At 40.6% G+C, this 23,690-nt stretch overlaps 2 protein-coding genes across 3 annotated transcripts in view; one reads left to right on the forward strand and one right to left on the reverse strand.

Moving 5' to 3' along the window:
• cmss1 (cms1 ribosomal small subunit homolog) overlaps positions 1-23,690 on the reverse strand; it is a 341,858-nt gene that overhangs the window by 194,439 nt on the left and 123,729 nt on the right. The window lies entirely within an intron of this gene.
• Positions 1-23,690, forward strand: part of il1rapl1a (interleukin 1 receptor accessory protein-like 1a) — a 203,079-nt gene that overhangs the window by 6,218 nt on the left and 173,171 nt on the right. The window lies entirely within an intron of this gene.

Here is a 23,690-nt window from a genome sequence, read left to right on the forward strand (position 1 = left end):
GACCTTCGAGCTCCAAGCCTTAAGGCATCGGCGCTTATAGGTGTAAATGATGGTCGAGCCCTGTGATGATACAGAGGTTAAGAGAGCTCTAATATGATTTAGATAGTCTTCTACTGCCAGCGCTATATATTTACACAGTGTTAGAGATGGGTAGGATGATTTGGGGTGGAGTTTGAGAAGGTGAGGAAAACGAAACAATATGAGATTGCAGTTCTTGCCGCACAACTGTCGGGTGTAAATTGTCTGAAATCTGTATTCGGGATGTCTTTTTTCAAACCCCTGCAAATCATGAGCTATAAATTAAATGTAGTGCAGGGCAGGGGTTACCAACCTTTTTTTTACAGTCAGTTGGGGGGTGTTTTATATTTCCCCTACATCCTTTGTAAAAAAAATTATTTACTCTTGCTAGTCAGCTAGTTAAAAAAACTATTAGCTCCACAGCACATGCAGATTATTGGCTATCAATTAGGTGATGATGGCATAATGACGTCAAGAACTAATGACCTTCTTTAGTTAATAGTGTGTGTCCTGTTGTGGAAGTGCCTCCCTGTTCTTTGGACTACGGTCGTAGTTTTAAACAGTTTTAAACACAAAGTTAATGTTGTAAATTGAAACAAAACAAAACAAAAATACAGCAAAACTACTTAGTTAGGTTTAGACAACACAACTACTGGGTTAGGTTTAGTAAAAAAAACATAATGGTTCGGCTTAAAATGACTGTTTCACATGGGACACAAACAGCTGTCACAAATAAAATTGACTTGACTTTACATGAATCATCTGATAAGTTTAGATCCGGGGTTCTCAAACTTTTTGGTTTCACGGAGCCCTTAAAGGGGAGAACATTTTCCAAGGACCCCCTCATAATCGTAACACCGATTAAGCATGCTTACTACCTTTTATAGTCTTAAATGCCGTTGGAACTATTTGTATTCTAAAACTTTTCAACTTAAATACTTCAGACCTGTTTGATAGTGATAAACAGAAAACACATTTCAATTTGAATCATGTTCATGCTCTGATATTCCGGGTGCTTTGTAATCAGATGACGCATTTCGGTCCCCCATCACTGTCGCTCGATATAACTGTCGTCATATTTTTCTCAATTTAGCTAGTTTGGGCTTAGTGTCACTTGACGATATGGACTTCCTCAAATATGTCTCCGTTCTCGCCAGCTAGCTGGCTAATAAGGTAAGCTAAGCAGCAGCAGCAGGAACAGTTGGTTTTCGCCCTGAGTGAAGTGACTGATTCATGACAGACTGACGTGATGTGTCACAATCATATCAGGGTCTTTAACGTGGGTGGAAGTAATGGACACAATATGCTTGTTTTATTGCCACAAATGGTCCCCATCTGTAGATATGTAGTTTTTTTTAATGATACAGCACAGTTTTATAATTTATAGATAATTATTTTTAAGAGATTCAATGGTTCGTAAAAAAAAAAAAAAGGATGAAACACTATAAACAAATTAGGGTCAAAGTGTTGTGTTACCTACAGTTTTATCTTCCCACCTTTTCTTTTTTATTAAAACTCAACTATGTACTGTATGATGCTTTTTATCCATTTATCAGTTCTCGTTGTGTTTGGACTATGGGTGGCAGCTGTTGAGCTAAACCCAGCGTATTTGCACTGATGTTGCTAAATGTCAATGTTGATGAATGTGCAGTTTCCCCTATGAGTAAGCACATAAAAGTGATAGCTTGTTAGCTTACCTGAAATATCAGCTGTAGCCTGTTGGCTGCTCTTTATCACGACGGTAGACAGCAGGATACCTACAGAAAAATACCTTAACCGTCAAATCAGAGGACGACATGTTGTGCAGACTTTAATGTATGAGACCACAGGATACGTGACAATGGATGCTTGAACTCGCCTCCACTTATATCTCCTCACTGATAACCTCCGTGACACCATCGCTCTCTCAGAACACAGCAGAGATCTGCTCCCTTTCTTCTGATTTGTTTTTTCTTTCGTACTCTAACTTAAGTCTCTCCACCCGAAGAAGTTCCTACCCGGAGCATTTTCTCAGAAAACTTCACCTCTCTAACTGTACTTCAACAGCTGTCGAGGTGGTAAACTAAGCCAGGCCTGTCAAAGTCACTTTCATGAACTTGAGCTTTTAATTTAGTCATTTGAAAGACTAACCTGTCAGCAGTCATTAGGACTAAAGTGGTGTTGATTATTTTTACTTTACTCACTAAGTGAAACTTTGTGTGTTGACATTTATGCAGAACTTTCATGCAAAACGGCCAGTGTGTCTAAATCAGCGAAGGAAGAGGATGGACAGGGAATATAAAAAGAGAAGAAAGGAGATAGAGGTGAAAGACAGGTTAAATAAGTAAATTGGGTACTCAAGCTTGTTTTCATTTGCTGCACAGCCGGACATGCTGAGCTCTTATTTGCTCCACTGGCTTTGAATCCCTCTTTCCCAAACAACACAGAGAGACAAGAGTCAAGAGGGGAATCTTTTATCAAGGTTGGACTGCAAGGTTGATTGACTATATACACGGATGTAAGCACTTAAAATGCCAGGGTCTACAATTCATTCATGCCATTTTAATCACAAACCATTCAATCTGTCCTCCCAAGAAATACGAGAGCGCATCAGGAGTTTCAGCAACTGGCCACATATGTTGACGTTCAAGCCCTCTTGTGGCCGCAGTAATTGTGATTCATGTCCGTGTGGAGCGAAGGAGGAAGTAGTGTGGCGTTGCTATAGAGCCACAGAGTCCGCAGAGGGAGGAGGTCAAGGTGGATGGATGGGTCAACAAAACATCTGACTTTATTGTCTCCTGTTTCCTACTGACAATCAGCGTTGTTTTATTTTAACGATTATGATCGCTCCTTACTGAAACTAATTATTATTGTAACCATGACCAACGTTGGCTCCCTATCCTTAACAAAGTTTTCCCTAAGAATGTTTTTTGTGCTTAAACTAGGGCTGTCAATGTTAACGTGATAATAATGCTTTAATGCGAATTAGTTTTAACGTGACTAATTTCTTTAACGCATAAACGCAACTTGCGATTTTTAGGTTGTAGGAGGCTCAATTTTAAAGCTAGAGTGAAGATACTGGTATCATATGAAACTAGAAAAACCTAAATAAACCACCAACCATGTCACCCTAGCTAGTCGAGAAGGAGGATAAATAGCGCTCCAAACTAGATTTTCGCAATGAAAAACTGGCATGGCCATTTTCAAAGGGGTCCCTTGATCTCTTACCTCAAGATATCTGAATGAAAATGGGTTCTATTGGTACCCGCAAGTCTCCCCTTTACAGACATGCCCACTTTATGATAATCACATGCAGCTTTGGGGCAAGTCATAATCAAGTCAGCACACTGACACACTGACAGCTGTTGTTGCCTGTTGGGCTGCAGTTTGCCATGCTATGATGTGAGCATATTTTTATGCAGTACCTGTGAGGGTTTCTGGACAATATCTGTCATTGTTTTGTGTTAATTGATTTCCAATAATAAATATATACATACATTTGTATTAAGCAACCATATTTGCCCACTCCCATGTTGATAAGAGTATTAAATAGTTGACAAATCTCCCTTTAAGATACATTTTGAACAGATAAAAAAATTTGATTAATTTGCGATTAATCGTGATTAACTATGGATAATCATCCAATTAATCGAATTAATTAAACCAAACCTTAACCATTGTGGCGTCAAATCAGAAAACATTTATATGTGTTAACCTGGAGGGCGTTGAACAGCTACATATTTACTTGTTTAATTTGGAGGGCTTGTTGTTCCCAACACGCCAATATTAAATAGATTTTCTGAACTTTTACTGATAAATTTTTTTGTAGTCTTTGTTTTCAGCCTCTTATGAGAAATGAGGTCCCACATAGACACACAATTTTGATTTGGTTATTTATCATGAAAGATTTCTGTATTGGTGTTTTTGTCGGAGTTCTTCAGCGGTTTGAAATGAGTGGAGCTCTTTTGGGAAAAGGGCCATGTAACGTACTTCCTTAAACCAGCCAGGGTTTAGCAATATTTGAATCAAAATGCAACCCCTGTTGTGGGGATTTTCAACCTGCTCTGTGTCATCGCAGTGTGTGCAGATGAACGGTGTTTGGCTTCCCTCCGTGTTGCCATCGCCCGGAGATCCCCACTCATTTGCCGGAAGAGGTCTTTTGTTGGCGGATGGGTGGTGAGCTCTGGGCGCCGGTGGCATGGAGGGATGTGGGGTGCTGTGCATCTGCCCACAGAGCGATGACACAGAACTGGTTGAAAATCAGCAAAGTTTCCCTTTAAGTTTTGAGCACTTGTTGCAGGTTTCAGGCCCTTTCAGCTGCTGGTGTGACTACTAGGCCCATCAGGAGACAAACTGGACTACACAATGTTGATTATTTCTCACATGATCCTGTCTGGCATGGAAACCAGCTTGAGTAGATCTGACTTTATTCTTTTAAGGTTTCCGTCTCTCTGTTTGCATGTAGGGTTGCAGCAGTATACAGATTTCACGATACACCATGGTATGAAAATTGACGGTTATCACACTATGTACATTTGCTTATCTACGGTACTGGGGGGATACTGGACGGAGAATCTCTACTGCGCATCTCTTTTCCTCCTCGTCTGCCTGTCAGACGCGTCAACTTGCGCCACACACACACATGCAGCGGAGAAAATGCCAGAGAGAAGCAAGGCTAATATCTACAATCTCCATCCCCTGCCGAAAAAGAAATTAAAATCAGCAGCGTGGGATTACTTTGGATGTCCCAAAAACGAACGGGGGGTTGTCCTCGAGGACGGATATCTAGTTTGCAAAGATGTGGACGCAAAGTGGCTGTGTGCGAGTTAAAGGAACAGACAGGAACAGACCTAAAGTCGCCTACTTGTTAATAATCATAAGACGTTATTTTAAAAGCTGACTAAATTTTGGTGAGGAAAAATGTACATGGTTAAGGGGTCCCTTGACCTCTGACCTCAAGATATGTGAATGAAAATGTGTTCTATGGGTACCCACGAGTCTCCCCTTTACAGACATGTTCACTTTATGATAATCACATGCAGTTTTTTTAATGCAGTATAAATGTGTTATTTTCGCCTATTCTAAAAATGGTGTATTTGAAAATGTCTTTATACTGGGGTCCCTAAACAGTCTTAGAATTACATAAACTGGGTATTACTGTAAAGCTGAGACTCTTGTGGATCCAGTGAGTCCAATTGTATTCATGTGTGATGATGTTAATCCCGATAGTCATTTCATTGTAGTGAGACCATCTTTGAAACTTGACCTCACTATATAAAATGACCTGCTGTGACCTCTAGGATAATCACAGCCTCATGAAACTTTACAACCACAAACTAAAGACCTAGAGCATTCAGAGGATGGATGATTTTCTTAGGTAGATTGACAATAACGGGGTTTCTAAACAGTTTCCAGAACAGAGGTGCTCGCCACCCAATCGCCGAAAAATGCAATTCTTGCAGAAATCTCCAAATGTAAAAAGTTTTTGATACCAAATCCCCGCATGGCTTTTCCTTTGTGTTCTTCAAGGTCTTGGTGTCATAATGTGGTATTTTGTAAGGATTATAGATCATTTTTGATCAATTCCTGAGTTTTAAAAAATTGTTAAATTTAGCACCAAATCTGTGTAACAAATGGCATCAACCCCAAAATTGCTGCAACAATTTATGAGACATAATAGAGAATGGGGATGGCCATCATATACTTCTATCATAATGTTCTAATCCCTTATACACTTTCACAATTTATTTGAATGTAATTAATTCATGTTTATTTCTGATTTATGACTAGAACAACTTGACACACAGTGCTGAGCTGGTTCCCAGCTTAGAGATGATGTACACCACTTCTATGTGACATCCACTGTTGACCTGCTATCTCCCCTAAAACCCCCTTTGTACCCCCCTAAAAATGACGAAAACAGGTCTATTGTGGGTCTCAGACGGTTAATTTAACATACTACAGTGCTAACATTTAAACTGACATGCTTTAGTTATATAACATGTTATAGTTAAATGCTTTTTTATCAGGTTTATAATTCTGTTTATTATTACAATTCTGTTAATTCTTTAGGGCCAAGCTGGCTCTGTAATGACACTTCCCGATCCAGCTCAACCAACTGTCACATAGTCACTTGCAAAGGGAATTAGGCTAAGTTAGGTCCCACATCCAAACAAGCCAAAGCAAAAAAAAAACGTTTCATTCCTTTTACGGTCATCATGACAATAATAATTGTTTAACGCCATGATATTATCTGAGACTATTATCGTACCGTTAAAATCTCTTACCATTTTAAACCCTAATCGTATTCTGCCATCAGCTTTGTCATAACACAGGGAGGGTTGACCAGGCCAGGCGTAATGGAGTCACTCTCTCAGCTGTCACTTTGCATTCGCATTTTTCTGGGAAAATCTTGCCAATGTCCCATGGGCTAAACGTGTAAGAGATGACATATGAACCGCTCCAAGTCAACACATGTGCACATACAGTACACAGAAATGAAAAGAGTGCAGGAATGTAAAATAGAAACACGCAGCCTCTTGTCATTCTGTAAGACACACGTACATTTACACACACAAGATTAGTCCGGGCAAATTGCCTTGTCTTACAGGATGAAATTGCGTTTACAGGTGTAATTTAATCGTTTCTTCTTCTTTATTTTTTAAATTGGCGTGTAAAGTGAATCACAGTTGTGGCGTTCCTTGGAGACATAAGATGTTGAAAATCTCCGAGCTGGCAGTTACTCGCGAGAAAGTTGTCAGAATGTTCAAGATCAGATTTGCTCACAACAGTGAAATTGTAAGCCGTGATCTCTCGGTGGACTGGACCACAAAAAAAGAGACGGAGAGAGAGGAAGGACTTTATCTCAATTTTCTGTTGCTTGGCTTGTCAACTGGATGCAATCCACTCAGATGGCCCCAGCTCTGAGCTAGGAGGAGGAGAAAAAGACAAAGACACAGACGAGGTCATGCGAGAATTGGCGAGGGAGAGGGAGGCAAAAAGAGAACGAGAGGTGTTCCTACTGTTTTTCCTAAAGCTAGAACACTCTGCCCCATTATTTTATCAGCTGCAGTGGTCTGTGTTATGGTTGCAATGAGTCCCCAGGGAGCAGGGACTGCCATTAACATAGCGCTGTGTGGAATGGCCATCTCTGATGCAGGCTCACATCGTGTACAGGATGCTGGCTATTAGTGGCATCCAACGGTAGCGAGGGGGTACCGTGTCCCAGTCAACTAGGTACGTTACTAATCAACCGTTAACCGACATTAAGAATTTTGACCGATTAATGCTATCGGTTAAACAGTTAAAAGAAATATCAAATATTAAATAAAAAGTTGAGCAAAAACTCAGAGGAGCGGCTTGTCACTTAAAGGAGAACATCTAATTCACCTTAACAGCCCACCTTAAGTGAGTCGGAGTCGGAGTTGCAAGACACAGTTGTATGCATTTATTCATATACACTGCACTGCTACGTTCCCAGCAACGCCACCGACAACCCCCCACTCACCGCTGCCACACACACGCGGTCTATTGGACACTCGCTAACATTACGCCCCAGAGAACGCCAGGCAGACACACAGCTGACAACCTTACAGCTAAACTAAATGATACGGTGAAGACTTTTACTGGGAAAGTGGCAGCATCGTGGCTGCTAGCTCTCCCGGTCTGGTGAACAACTGGAGACTCAATTGTCTGTTTTGCGCATTCACTGCAGCTGGAGATAAATGATTTTAAAGGATTTGATATTTGTGCATCGGCTTATCGTTGCAGCTGGGCTCCTTGGTAGGAACTACAACCGCAGCACCGCTGCATGCAACGCACTAATCTTGTCAGTTAACGGTTAATAATTGGTTAACGAGGGTCAGTTATTGATTAGAAAATAAATAAAAAATTAGCATCCCGACAACGACTGCGATGGACTGGCGACCTGTCCAGGGTGTACCCTGCCTTCGCCCAATGTCGGCTGGGATCGGCTCCAGCCCCCCCGCGACCCCTAACGGGATAAGCGGTTGCAGATGGATGGATGGAGCATCCCGACAACCAACTGTTAATTTTTTAAACACTCAACCAATCCAGTTCACACAGGAGCAGACGTCCTCATTGTTAAAATCTGAAATTCTTGGATGTGGAGAGCTGATATAATAAACAAGCACAAACATGGCAAACTGCATTTTTAAAGTACATAGAGGTGGATCTTTACAAGATGATCACTAAGCGTCGGTGTCTCAGTTGGTTAGAGCTGTGACATTGCAGTGTGTTTGTCGAAGGTCAGTGACATCTATATGTCTGTTCATCCTGCATATGCTTGTGTGTGTGTGTGTGTGTGTGTTTGCCTGTGCACACTGATCTGACACACAGGCCCAGTCAGTCCTGTTCTTGGCTCCAGCAGTGATCTGGCACTTCTCCTAGTCCTGCAGCCCCTGCCATCCCCCCCCCTCTCTCTCCTGCTGCCTCTCCTCCTCCTCCTCCTCCTCTTTCTCCTCCTCCTCCATCCACACACCAGTGCAGATCAGCCTGCCCAGGCCTTGCAGGGTGTCAGAAAAAAAAGAGAAAGTGAGCTGACTGGACTTCTACCCAGTCTCTCCCGGTATGCCTCCTCCTCATTCCTGGCCTCTCTTTGCAGTGCTTTGCTATCATATGACAGTTATATGGCAGTATTATGTCCCTAATTATAATACGCCGCACAAAAGATACTGAACACATGGCCTGTGAAGAGCTGTGGCTATTCACGGGCCAGGATGGCAATCGACAAAGCCCTTTCCATATTCCTTTGACAAAACCTTGGATAACCTCACAGCAGGGACACACACACAGACGCACACATTCACTGTCTTACAGTTCTGTTTCTGTTCGCATAAATCCTGATATGAGATTCCCTCTGAGATAACTGGACTGCTCCCCGCAGGCTCCCTCTCTGAGACCCACAGCAGCTGCACTGTAGAATGGATACAGCCATGGCCAGAGAACAATCAATGATACTGAGTGTGTGTGTTAGTGTGTGTGCGTGTATCCAGGATTTGAAATAAAAATTTTAATCAGCAGCCAGAATGGATAGTAGATAGTATTAAAGTTGAACAGCCACGCAGAATTTCCAGCAGTCAAAATAATTTAATTGAAATAAGCCAGATTGTTTCGATTGCATCTTTTTCCATATTTATGTGTAAAACTAAAGAACAAAGAATTTATCCATCTGGTATATTTCACATTTTTATAATGGTATAACGTAATTGTATATACAGTACATTAACAACTTATTAATTGTTTCAGTAAAACAGATATGAAGGCAATCTGATGAATAATGTTACATATTTGTTTTACTTTAAATGACAAAGTATTCTTATGCTATGAGTCTGTAACTACAGATATGATTGCATGGATCACTATTTGAGAATAACACTATGCAACATTATACATGGAACACATGGCAATTAGGGGTGGGAATCACCAGAAGCCCAAGGATACGATATTATCTCGATACTTAAGTCACGATTAGGGATGCTAATTTTGAATTTATTTTTCTGACCGATACCCGACCCTCGTTAAACTGCATGCAACGCACTAATCTTGTCCATTTATGATAATGGACAAGATTAGTGCGTTGCATGCAGCGGTGCTGTGGTTGTAGTTCCGAAACAAGCCGCCTAGCTGCGGCGATAAGCCAATGCACAAACAGGTTAAATCCAGCTGCAGTGAATGTGCAAAACAGACAACCGGGTGAGTTCACCCGTCTGGGAGAGTTACTGTAGGCTTACTCTGTCAGCCCGGCGTAACGTTAGCGAGTGTCCGACAGACAGTGTGTATGTAACGACGATGAATATGAAGTTATCTGTAATGTTACAGCTGTGAACGTAGCAGTGCAGTGTGTGTACAGTTTATTTGTCGGGGAATAAATGCTCAAGACTCAAGCCAAGCTCCTGTATCTTGCTTTCCAGCCAGCCACCAGCTCAGGCTCACTTAAGGTGGGTTGTTAAGGTGGACCAGCTATTCTCCTTTAAATGACAAGCCGCTCCTCTGAGTTTTTCTCAGCTTTTTATTTAATTTTTAATATTTCTTTTAACCGTTTAACTGATAACATTCATCGGTCAAAATTAATGGTTAAACGGTTAATTATTAACATTCCTACTCACGATACGATCTTATTGCGATTTTAAACATTTTGCGATATGCTGAGTATTGTGATAAGATAAATTGCAATATATTGCGATTTATTACCTTTTTTCAACTGCAAATTATGCAGATTGTCAACATCTGTTTTATCTAATAAGATACAGTTTTCACTCATCTCAGAGTTTTCATTCACATATCTTGAGGTCAGAGGTCAAGCAACCCCTTTGAAAATGGCGATGCCAGTTTTTCCACGCCAAAATTTAGAGTAAATTTGGAGCATAATGTAGCGTTCTTCCCGACAAGCCAACATGACATGATTGGTACCAGACAGAATAGCTGCCAGGCCCGCAGGCAGGCCATTGGATTGTTAAAAGGTTATTAGTTCATATAATAAAAGATTGATACTTAACGTCTGTACATCGATACAATATTGCCATGCAAAATATCGCGATACTTTTTTCCCCCTACCCCTAACGGCAATTGGACTTTCAATGGCAGTTCAACATACACATCACCTGTCCTTCATGTTTGTGCCTGTACATCATCCGTACTAAGAAAGAAGAAATCTATAGGTGTGTACTGTCCACAGTAGTTGAGCTGTGTCCTCAGTGGTGCCTTATTTGGAGGTCGGGTTTGGAGTCCCATTGTTTCAAACAGTGGAGTGCACACAAGGGTCGGTTTGAGACAAACAGGTGAGCGTGTCGGAGACACAGGAGACGGTTGAAGGTCAATGAGACGCACTGAAGGAGTGTAGTTCATAGAGCTGAAGTGAGACGGAGTGGAGGGGGGGGGTGTAAATATGAGCAACAGATAAGGAGGTGAGCACATGTTGAATAAAACATCCTCTGATTCCCCATCCTCCCCTCCATCCATCCCCTCATCCCCAGCGAGTGTGTGATACCATCCGCTCAATAAGACCTCATCTGTTTAATAGGGCTTTCACACACCTTCCGTTGCTCTCTTTGTGTGTGTGTTTGGGGCTCTGGTTGGCTGTAGCTATTGTTCCGCACCACCCACAAGTTGCTCACATTGGTCCAGCTGCTAATGAAGCCCATATATCTTTCTCTGCCAAAACTGACAGCATCTCAGAGTCTTTCTGGCAGTAAAGTAGGAGAGAAGACTTTTCCACCTCACTGCAAGTCTGTGACAGGGTTGCCCTCTCTTTGGTAAGTTGCCATGCTGTTTCTTTGTGGTGTGTGCTTTAGTTTCTGGCATGAACAGAGAGTTATTGTTATTTTTTAGTTTAGCAGTAGTTGACATAAATATGATGCGACGGATAATGTCAAAGGGATTTGAGTTTATGGAATTTTTTAATATAGTACATCCCGGTGTTCAGTGCATGACTTAAGATATTTTTTGTAATTAGTTTTATGAAACTCGTCTGGCCCATTTTCTCCAAAACAGGGAGATAGTTTTATTTCGTTATCCATCACTTGTCTTGTCGCCAAGTTTCATCAGAATGATCATAAAGTTTTGGTACATAAAGATCCAGTCCTTGTTTCATATTAATGTGCACACTCAGGAACATTGTGAGCGCTAAGATGAGACGCGAGGTGGCGTCCCAGCTTCTGCTTCCCGATTCATTGATTTCTGTCTTTTTCTATCTAAATGAAACCTTCAACAAATAGTTAACATTCTCTACAGAAGTTACCTTTCAGACCTCATAACCCAGATCAGACAGGAAACAAGTAAGCAAGATACTGTAGGGCTGTGTATTGGCAACAATCTGGCAATACGATACATATCATGATACAGGGGTTACGATTCGATATATCGGGATGTGTTGCGATACAGTAAGCAAGGCGATATATTGCAATTTTTTAAATCTAATTTTAGGAAAACTGAACACACCACCATATGCATAAAATCTAAATTGAAAAAAAGTAAATTTTTATGCAATCAGAACAGTGGTATCTGCATTTAATATATCACAGTCTCTGTAACATCCAACATCATAGCACTACTTTGAGAGGGCACATACACTGAGATGGTGCATGTCTTGAGCTAATCTTTGCATGTAAACTATTAATTAAAAAGTAAAAAAACATTATATCGCGATACTCAATATTTTGGATATTGTCTTACACCCCTAGAGCAAGATGCTGTAAACCAGAGGATTAAAAGTGTATGTGTTGAGGGGGGAATAAATATTTCCCAGCTCTGACTTAAAATGGGTTGAGAGATAAAATTTCTCCAGTTGTATCGCTCAACGCAAAGTGCCAAAAACAATAACATAAAGATACAGCTAACCAAACATAAAAATATAGCTTTTATGTACAGGCAAGTAGGCATAAAATAGAGATAAACAACAACAGCCGGACAATAAACAGTGATAGGGTGCTGGTCTGATTGGCAACTGTTTGGTACAAATAGGCTGAGAGCATCTGTCAATGCACAAAAATGTTGGAATAACTACTGTGTGGGCAGTACAATAATGTACTGTACAGTTTATACAGAGGTTATGTTTAACTGTTAATGGATAAAGTTTATATAAATACAGCCAACATGACGATATAAACAAAGCAGAAGAATCTATAGTCATAAAACAGTCAGGGCATGCATGAAATGAGCAAATCAAGCTTGATTTGTACTTTATGTTTGTCACATTAACGTGTCTGTTTCCTAGTTATGATGCACTGATAGTAACAGGCTGTGGCTGGATTTTCACTTGCGGTATCTCCCTTATCTTTTGTAACCTTTTTTAAACCCATCCAACTCCTTCTTTATGCCGCTTTCCTCTCCATTTCTTCCAGTTCTCTCTATTCCCAGCCTGTCCCTAGTCAAGCAGAGAATCGATTTTTAAACAGGCACGACTCTGGGGACCGAGCAGGGAACCATTATTGGCCTCATTTAGGCTCCATTGCCATCACAATGGCTCCGCGAGACAATAGGATAGACTCTGTCATGGATACCGAGGCGTAAATGCACATTCCAGCTGAAAACCGCTCAGGCCAGCATTTCCTGTCTTCAGGGATCTTTGTTTTAAGAAACCCTTGTCAGTTTGAGAGGATGGACCACAGTGCCTCTCCACACACCACTAATGTAGGCACATCCAGCACATTTCACAGCCGCAGGCTAGATAGGAGAGGAAATATAGCGAATGCATGGGCTTTTTTCCATGCTATATACTTTCCACGGCACCTTTCACTTTTTCATCACCGCCATAGTTTTTTTGTGCAGTCTGCAACATATGGCAATGTGTTTCTACTGTAAACAGCGGCTGCTGATCCCTCATCAGGGAACTGTGCTCCTCTATAGCAGCTGTATATCTGTCAGGCGAAGCCAATCACAGTCCTCTTTTTCTCTTTCTAGGATTGAAAGGTTTCAGGAAAGCTTCTGCAATTCCAGCTATCGTTTATGCTAAACAGCAGCACATTGTATCGTGACCAAACTAAACTGATGAAGGAGAAAGATCCACTTCTGGGTAGCGTCACAGGATCCCCAGAACCACACGTTTCCCCCTCAGGCTTAAAATTAGTTTCTATATATGTATTCATGAAGAAACAATAACTCAAATTTGGAAACTGTCTGTTACACTGACGTTATCCTGGAACAAATCTCTGAGTCCGGGAACTGCTACAAGAAGGAAAGCAATGTGATGCACCAGAGCACGTGCAGGAGGAATATACTGTATGCACCCACAGTTTAAACCAAAAGAACAATTTTGGACACAAATTGAGAAGTTTCCTCTTTAAGATCATCGGAGTTGGATGCATTTCATCTCACGTTGTCACTCGCTGCAGAAAACAACAGTTGCACATTTAGAAAACTGTGTTGGCATTACACTGAACGCTTGGATGCCCTCTAATAGCAGCTGTCAATATCAGACTGCAATTTGGCAAATGAAGGACATTATGTTCTACGCCTGATATAATAAGAATCTATTTAAACCTATCAATAACCATTTGGTGTTTTTTTTTATTTACTCAAGTTGATGAGACGATGCAATTTAGCAAATGTACAATACAATACCCGGCTCGGTTGCTTGGATACATGATTCACTACAAAAAGGGCAGCTTGTTTTATGGCAATGCCTGACCATAGTCCTCCCACATGTGTTTTAGAAAAGAGATGGGGAGAGAGATATGAATGTACATTGTGTGTGTGTCTGTGTGTGTATATCTCTTATTTGCATGTGGAGTATACTTCTACTAAATGATAATAATATTAGGAATATTAATAAGAAAACATATGTATATAGCATCTTCCTTATATTGCACAATATTACCAAAGTTCTTTATGTAGTGATGTTTTCAAAGGTTCCAAGGCCACTTAGGCTACACTCACACTGCAGACAAAAGCGACCGAAATCAGATTTTCTTGCACATGTATGACTCACATGTGGGTCAGTTCAGGACTGTGACCAGTTCACACTGGAATCTGGCCACAATTAAAAAACAATGTGAACAGCCACACACAACGACAAAAAACAGGTCTACATATGAATTACATATCTGAATTGAGTACTATAAGGCTTTCTGTGTGAACGTAGCCTTCGTGTGCGGAGCATGTCTTGGTTTTGACTTGTGTTCCACTTAATTAATCCAATTTTGTTGTGACTTAAACCAGTATACTCACAAATGCAGAAGACTGTACGGGTTGTATTTGAAGACTGGTCGATTACATGCAGAGCAGGTGCATCTTATCCAAACCGAAGCTACATCTCAGACTGGTCCATTACCCACTTGATGTCCTAGTTTGTATTACCCACTACATTGTTAGACATTTTATTGTACTTTAACAATACCCTTTTATTGCCCTATTAATACTCCTTTTACAGTAACTTTGCTTTAACTATGTTTTATAGTAGCCTTACTGTAAATGTGCTTTACAATAAAACAGTGTTACTGTAGTTGTGTTTTATAGCATAATTATTATATTGTGAACTTTCGTACACATCGCACAGTAAACAGTCAGCACTGTCATCGGTTGTAAATTATAAAAATATATGTATCTGTATTCTAGCACACAAGAAAAGAAAAATACTCTTTAACCAGAGTTCACCTATAATTCACTATTCAAATTAATAAATACAAATATGCTTACCTGCCTCTTAAACTAGACGGATAAGAGTATATTATTAATAAGGCTGTCAAAGTTAATGCAAAAATAGTTAGAGTATTAAATACTTGAAAAATCTCCATTTAAAGTACATTTTAAACAGATAAAAAATGTGCGATTCATTTGCTATTAATCGGGATTAACTATGGAAAATCATGCGATTAATCGCAATTAAATATTTTAATTGATTGACAGCCCTACTAAATATAAATATGCTTACCTGCCTCTTCAATTAGAAGGATAAAAGTATATCATTATATTATTATTATACTCTAAGGATGCCTGGAGAGTAAGAACAGACTGGAAGAAGTCATCCCTATGCAGAAGAACAAAATAAAGTAAAAACGTTTTTTACAAAGATTTAGTTTTAGATACGTTTCGTAAGAATGATATAAAATATAAATCTAAAAAACTAGTTTTTAAAACGCCACAACAAAAAAATCACAATATACTGTACATGTGTGTGCTTGACAGTATTTTCAGTCTATCGGTGTGTCAGTGGTGGTTGGGCTGCTCCCAGTGGGGTGTGTACACTAAATGGGTGAGGAGAGTGTTGGCCCCTGCTCTCCATCAAAGGCAGCATTGACTGGAAGCATGAGAGTGTCTCTGCAGCCAGTCATCCTTGGACAGCTGACAATGGGCCCGGGCACGGGGGAATATAGCTGAAAGCAATCAACAGCCACTGGAGGAAAAAATGCTTCACTGCTGGTGGAATTTGTCTGAACTCAACTCGCAACAACCCACAGCTCTGCTCTTGACCGATCATGTGCAAATGCCTTTAGTTTGCCTCCGAGCTCTTTTAATTAATTATGCACACGGCGTTGCATTTTATGCGCTCGAACGTGCTCTTTACAGTAAGTGCATGTACAGTATCTGTGTGTCCGGGGCTAGAGAAAACAGCGGGGGCTCGGATTGGCTCAGAGTCGCGCGGTAATTAATCTCACTCAGTGAAGAGGTGCATGTTGGGACTGAGGCCGGGCATAGCTCGCCGCACCTTGCTCGTTAACTCGAACCACCTATGGCCAGCCTCTGGAGATTAACGAGGGCTGGCCATGGTCAAAAGCGGTCAAACGCGTTTTAACGAATGCTCACTCAGCCTACCACCAGGCTTATTTTTTATTCTGAGGCAGTGATTCACATTACTGCTGCAGAATAATACTCATGGGACCTGACTCACACTGTGACACATCTGGCAAACAGCAGAGCAAACACACACACACACGCCACATGGCACAGACGAAGAAACAGGTAGACAATACAGTAAGCATAGTTGCAGTGTGCTGTGCCATTTACTAGCAATCCCAGCATGAATCTCTTTGACACAGTGACACACAGAAACACCTCTGACTCACTCACTTGTTGTGTGCGTCTGTGCTTACACTACTCGTCTTTGTTTCTGGCCGCTCCGCACTTCGGTGTCGCATTTGATGTTGGCATCGCTAAAACTACAGATGGAGAGAGAGAACAACAGCGAATGTGAGAGCGAGTTTGCATCTGCACACAAACTTACTTTCACTTTTGAATCTTTCTGAATTTTCCCCTTTAATTGCTGCGTTTGACTCCAGAGCTGTACCGGCTGCTCAATATATTATCAGTCATTTTATGTCTCTCACCGCTTTAAAGGTTACTCTGTACAGTCAGTGGCTGCTCAGGCAGATAAATAATGCAGCGTTCCTAGAATGGAGGATGGTATACAGTACATATACCGTGTATACATAATGTAATGATATAATGATGTAATGTTGTATTGGATCATGTAAAGATCCGAATGTAGTTGAAGAGTATTTTTCCACCTTCTGCCAAATTTTCATTTAGTATTCAGCGGTTATTACTCATGAAATATTGATCAAAAACCACTACTGGTCTTGTAATGTGTGTGTGTGAGAGACAGTTTGTATGGTAAGCAAGGTGATTTATTACGATTATTTTGTAAATTTATTCTTTTTTTCTTTTTTGGGCCCGCCACCACCTCCCCTCTTCAGAGGACTAAATTTACTTTGCTTTGATTTTTTTCAAAATTAATAGCCAATGAAGGAAAAGAAAAGTGATAATACTAATAATTAAAAAAAAAAAAACTTTAACGCCACCTTAACGACATATAAACAAATAAACAGACAACAACAACGACAAAAAAACGTTAAAGAATAGACATGGACGCATATGTAAACAGACAAATATCAACAATGACAGAAAACAGCAAGCTGTCAAACATAGAGACTCGTGGGTACCCATAGAACCCATTTTCATTCACATATCTTGAGGTCAGAGGTCAAGGGTTGGTACCAATGGATTCCTTAGGTTTTCTAGTTTCACATGATGCCAGTGCTATATCCACTCTAGCTTTAAAACTGAGCTCGCTACAACCTCCGAAAGATCAAATAGCGGCAGGTTTTTAAGTGGTTTATTAAAAATCAATACAGTGCATGAGTAAGTCAGTTTATTCAGTTCTTAAGAAAAATGCAGCTCTACATGCAGTAATCCAGTTCATGATGTAATACAGTAAAAACACTAGATGGCACAGTGTATATTTTTAATTAAACATCATGACTCCAAGGAAACAGTGAGATGTTTCCGATGAATCCTTTTCAGATGCACATTTTCACTGTCGGCATTTCTGGTCCCGTCGGGCCACAGAGCCACGTCTAGTCAATGCTATGAAGATGTACTTTACCTAAAACCACAGCGCAGGCTGCTTTCAAATTGGATTAAATCCCTAAATCACATGATCAATCATCCACAGCATGCTGTGCCAAGATGGCGGAGGTTTCCTTCTCTGTCTTAAGATGGAACTGCATGCTATAGCAACAGTAATAGAGCTGGAGATTAAAAGTGTTTGTGGTTTTAGGTTCTGCTTGTTATTTGTGAATGTGTACGTGTATGTGTTTGTGTAGAGAGATTAGAATATGTGAGTAACGTGCACAGCCACAGTGCCCAGACATGCACCATATGCACACAGCAGAGGGAGTGTGCTACTGTAGCAGAAAATAGCGTGAGGTGATAATTGAATTTGGGAAACATAAAGGGGAGATAGGAGGAGATACAGCTATCCTGGGAGATACAGTCCCATAACAATGGCAGGAGACAGTAAATTCCTCTGCTACTTTGTCGGGGCGAGTCAGCAGGCAGTGCCGGGCCGTGCCCCTCATTTTCTGGTAAAAAAGCAGCAGGCAAACGGCATGTGTGCTACTGTGTGTGATGATGTGTGCATGCTTCATGCATCGCTGGAGCGTGGATATCACGCCATGCCTCTGTGTGTGCCTCCTCAAACACACCTGCTCCTGACGCCTCAGAGAAAACAGCTTGGCCGTATTTAACCGACGAGCAACGCCAGAATGTCGTATTACAAGAAGTTATATCTGTACTTCTTCCTACTTCTGTGCAATACTTTAAAAAAAAAAAAACTTATTCTCACCAAAACATTTTTCTGTTTAAATTTTGCTTTTTTGCAAAGATGGTTTCAATGAATAATGGCAGCTCAGCGTTATTGTCTTTTTTTCCCCATGTTGACCTGGAAACAATAGAGCTTGTAGGTTGTATTCAGATACTTTCAAACAAGATAATTTAAAGTTAAAATAATTAAAATAAACTCAATAGATCCTTCCTACCTGACCTTGTGGGGGAAATTAACATTACAGACGATATTTCAACTTAGTGTATGCTCCCTTTGTGCTCGACAAAATGATGAAAGAACTTTCGAGTGTGGAGTGATACAAGTTTTGAAATCAGAAAAATGGCTTCACTCTCCACTTAGTCTTCTTAATAGCTATATAATATCTTTTACAGGAAATCTGCTGCTTTACCGAGTCTACAGACTGATGTTTAATTGGGGTGGGAAAAAAAGCTATTCACCTATGTATCGCAATTTTTTTTTTTTTACCATTTTGAAATACATTTTTTTATGCCAGAATTTATATATTTGCTTCATTTGAGTCTATGCGGAGGTAGATGGAAGTTAACGCTTTTATTGTGTAGTCCGAGTAATGTTATGTCATATCCGTTCCGTATCCGTCAACCAAAAAAACAGCAGCCAATCGCAGCGAGCCGAAACGAAAAAGTAGAAAACAGCAGAGGGTCCACGTGGATACGACCTGCACCCTCACATTTTAAATCCAAAGTGGTAAACACTACACATACAGTAAAGTATGGAAACACTTTTGGTTTCACACATTGCAGGAAAAGCAGAGCTAGACATCATGACTAAAGCTGCATGCTAACTCTGTCATGGACAGGAAATGTCATCGTATTGCGGTAACGTGCAATCAAGCCAGCCGTCACTCTCATCTCCGTAGTCAAATTGGCCGACGCTACAATTGTAGAGCACTCATATACTGACATTTATGTTCTCTGCATTCAAACGGCCCCAATGGAGCTGACCATGGATGTATAAAGAGAACGGAGCTGACGGAAGAGCTAGCTACGGACTTGGTGAAATTAGCGAAAGTATACACGTGTGACTACGTCTGGTTTTCAAAATAAGGTGTTAACAAAGGGAACTATATACAAAATACATATATGAAAATAAGATTGATTGGATTTTATTATCCAGAAGTATAAAACATTACATGTCAGTTATAAACTAAAAAGAAAATACCACTAATTTGAGGGAAATGTCTTGCTGGAAAAAATGAATAAATAATTCCTGACAATGACTGATATATTTGACTTCAAGACATCTCTGACTACATACATGCTGAAAATCAAACATTTTTACCGTATTAATTTAGATATTTTCCAAAGTAAAAGTCCTTAGAAGTGTATGATTCAACTTTTTCCCATGGTCTAGTGTTAAAAAAATTAACAAAAATCGCAAAACAGATTGCAATATCGAATCACAATACTTGTAGAATCGCAATACTTAAAATTGAATCGGGCGATAGGTGTATCGTCCCGGTCCTAATGTTTAACGTGTGTTGATGCGGTCTTCAACGAGCAGTCCGTTCTGGAGAGCCACTTTGTTTTCTTAGAAGTCGCTTTTTTTGAGTGCTTTTGTGCAGCAGTTTCAACTTATTTGTGGCGAGAATGGAGGGGGAGTGGAGAGGGAGGAGAGGTGAGAGGAGGGGAGGACGAGGTGCGTTGGCTGTTTTCTGGGGGGTCGTGCGAGGTGCACAATGCCCCTCTCTGTGTGTGAGGGTGGCAGGCTGGTGATGTCATGGCTGGCAGGACCCAAAGCCCACTGAGCTTGTGAAGGCGTGACATGATTGGGACACAGAGGAGTGTCGCTGGCATTGTTCTATTGAATCAGGCTGTGACGGGGGGGCAGCTCCCCATCCTGCAGCTAAAGAAACACAACCTGCCAATCATTCAGTCATGTTAAGTAAATCAACTTGTATCTGCAGCTTGGAATGAAGGGAGCTTTTTTTTTGGCATTATTGGACAGCTTACAGTGTAGATATAGACAGGAAATCCAGTATAGGGAGACATGCAACAAAGGTCAAAATCAAACTGGGGGATGTTGCTGTTATACAGCGTAGTGCTCATCTTAACTGCCATCCAAAATGAAATGATCTTAATTTAAATGGTGTGATTATATTGATGATTTTTTTCGTGCAACTCTTTATAACAGATCAAACCACAAGTAACAAACTCAAATTATTTTAACTTTCATTAATTAGAACAATGCTTTAACGCTGAATACTAGGTTAAAGCAGCAGTAGGCAGCATGTTTTTGGCTCACTGGGCAAAAAATTTCACAATAACCTTTCAGCATATTGTAATTCAAGTGTTCTGAGAGATAACTAGACTTCTGCTCCTCCTCATGGCTCTGTTTTCAGGCTTTAAAAAATCTAGCCTGTGATGTGAGACTTTGGCCAATCACAGGTCATTTCAGAGAGAGAGCATTCCTATTGGCTTTTCATTCAACGGAGGCAGCTGTCAATCACTCGCAAACTCCGATCAAATGGTCAAACTAGGGAGCGCTGATCAAATATGAATCAATATTCTGTTACTATATGCTACATGCTAAAGCCTGTTTTTGTATACTGCTGTGTGATTTAAATACTTAAATAATGAAAAGTACGGAGTATTTTCTCATTTAATTAAGAACTTTAGTGCAAAATGAACTGTTCCAGGTTTAAGGAGAAAAAGAAAGAGCAGGTAAAATCATTGTGCACGAGTGTTTTTCAGTACGTAGCAGCTAAATATCATGCAGCCACAATGGTGATATCATCTGTTTCCCTTTTTGTTTCTCTCTTTTCTGCTTGCGTGTGATTATGGTCTCAATGAAATTGCCCCATGGTTCTTGACTTTTCAATTTTCTGCTCTTGTCATTGAGTATTTGGTAGCTGCAAGTCCCTGCATTATGCTTGTCTTGTTACATTTCTGGGACGGTATTGCAGAAATGGCCACTGAATGTGTTTAAAGAGGGATATCATGGTCATTCAGATTAAGGTCTCTTATCTGAATTGAATTGGAATCTGAACTGACCTTAAGGATTTGGGCCTTTTGAGAGTGTTTCTGATTGGTGATTTGTGTGTGCACATATAGCCATAAACTGACCGCCTCAGTTACAAACACACAATTAGAACCGACCGGCTTATCGGCAAGTGTTTTTAAAGGCCTTTTAGCCGAACAAAGAGGAGCCAATCCTTCAGCTGTGGCATTTGCCAGAATGTTATTGGCAGAGCGGTGTTTATCGACTGAACGTTGTTTCCTAGTAGAATGTAATGGAGGGGGAGAGAAAGGCTTCTTTTCAGAGCGGGCCTTGCGTGTATCGTGTAAACACACACTGAGAGAGGCTCCTTTCATTAGCTATGCTAATCTGGAGTGCACGTGACTCGCCGCAGACTCCAGGGTCCCTCCTGGCTCTGGCTCTCTGTGCCGTTAGTTTCTGTCTCCAAAGGCCAGGGCCCTCATCTTGTCCTTCTCTGGTTCATTGGGTTAATTTGCTGTGTGTTGTGTTCTCCTTTTCTTATAGTTAGACTGACAGGGACACAGATCAGGCTGTTGGTGAATCTGCTCTTCTTCTCCAATCACTTTATTCTATTTGGTTGTCTGGTACCTCTGACACATACAACTACCCAGACTGGCAGCTTTAGATTGAGGGCTCTCTCTCTGATAATGCCACTTCTGTCACGTTTTGTTTCTCTTTTGCGGTCCTTGCTTAAAATGAAACAGGGCAATGACTCTACCCAACTAAGAGTTAGTTGAGAGGATACCACACACATATCCGTATTGTAAATTAGGGATGTCAGGGTGAGGATTTGCCCACCGGTTAATAGAGTGCTACAGGAATGAACAAAACATGTAAGTATTATAAACGTGTGTTTGCCACAGAGCTTTTTTTTTGGCAATAATCCAAAACCCAATGGAAAAATGCTATTGGTTTTTTGTCGAGGGAACCCAGGGCGTTGCTAACTTCCTGGTTGGCCTACAAAGATACGTCATCCCTGAAGCACTCTATAAACACGGGACATTTAACAAGAAAAGATGATGCTCAATAAATGTAGAGCGCTTGCTTTGATCTTTAACATTGGATGGCTGTGTGTCTGGCGTCTCCAGTTGAGCTTTCACTGCGAGGCTGTAGGTTTCCACTCCGCGCCGCTGCGCCGCGCACACCGGCTGTGACCGCTCCGTCCTCCTCACGGCAATTGCCTCATTAACAGCTGCTGGCAGTAGCTTCAATGAAGAGACGTGAGAGTGATTTCAATCTTAGGGATGCGGGATCCAGTTTTTTCAGTCCCGATACCGATACCTGGGCTTTGGGTATCGGCCGATACCGAGTACCGGTCCCATACCAGTGTTTAATTAATTAAATTAAAGTTGTATGCCTCACTGTGTGGAAGTGACTGGACTCATTCTTTTATGTGTTAGGCAAAATCAGGCTTGACTTGCATATTGCTTTCCTAACAAATATATACATAGATATACATTTACTGAATTTTCATTTAATATTAAAATAATAAATCGTACGCCAGCAACTTCGTAAAAAAAAATCTTCAAAATTAACAGGAATTACACTTCAGCTGTAAACCTTTTTAATGCAGCAACAAATTGGTCAAAACTTAAACACTAAATTCCAGTATTAAATGTATATATTAGATGGTATATAAAGAATTGAATAGATCGGCTCGAGTCAATATCGGTCTGATATCCGAGCCGGTATCGGTATCGGATATCAATCTTGTCATCTAACTCTCTGCAAGAAAACGAATAAGGGTGTTTATTTCCCAAAATGTCAACCTTTACTAACATCATAAACTTTTAGTAATTTCACTTTCTAATGTCGTCGTGTGTGTCTTGTTTCGCCTGTAAAGCTTCTGTTACAGTGAGATGATGGTTGACTTTGAAGGGTATTGCCGTCGGCTAGCACTGTAAGCTAATAAACTGTTACTTTGATGAGTGTATTCTTTTTTTATTTAACATCACATTTATACAGCAGCAGCGGCTCCATTTCAGGAGCTGGCTATTAGAGGGTAATTACTACATGTTAGATTATGTCATTTACTCAGAGAAGATGAGGAGAGGAGAAGGAGTCACCTCCATCAATTAATGTGATATATGAGTCGATAAGGGATATATGGGTGAGA

Source organism: Sebastes fasciatus, chromosome 14 (assembly GCF_043250625.1).
Source record: "Sebastes fasciatus isolate fSebFas1 chromosome 14, fSebFas1.pri, whole genome shotgun sequence".
NCBI lineage: Eukaryota > Metazoa > Chordata > Actinopteri > Perciformes > Sebastidae > Sebastes > Sebastes fasciatus.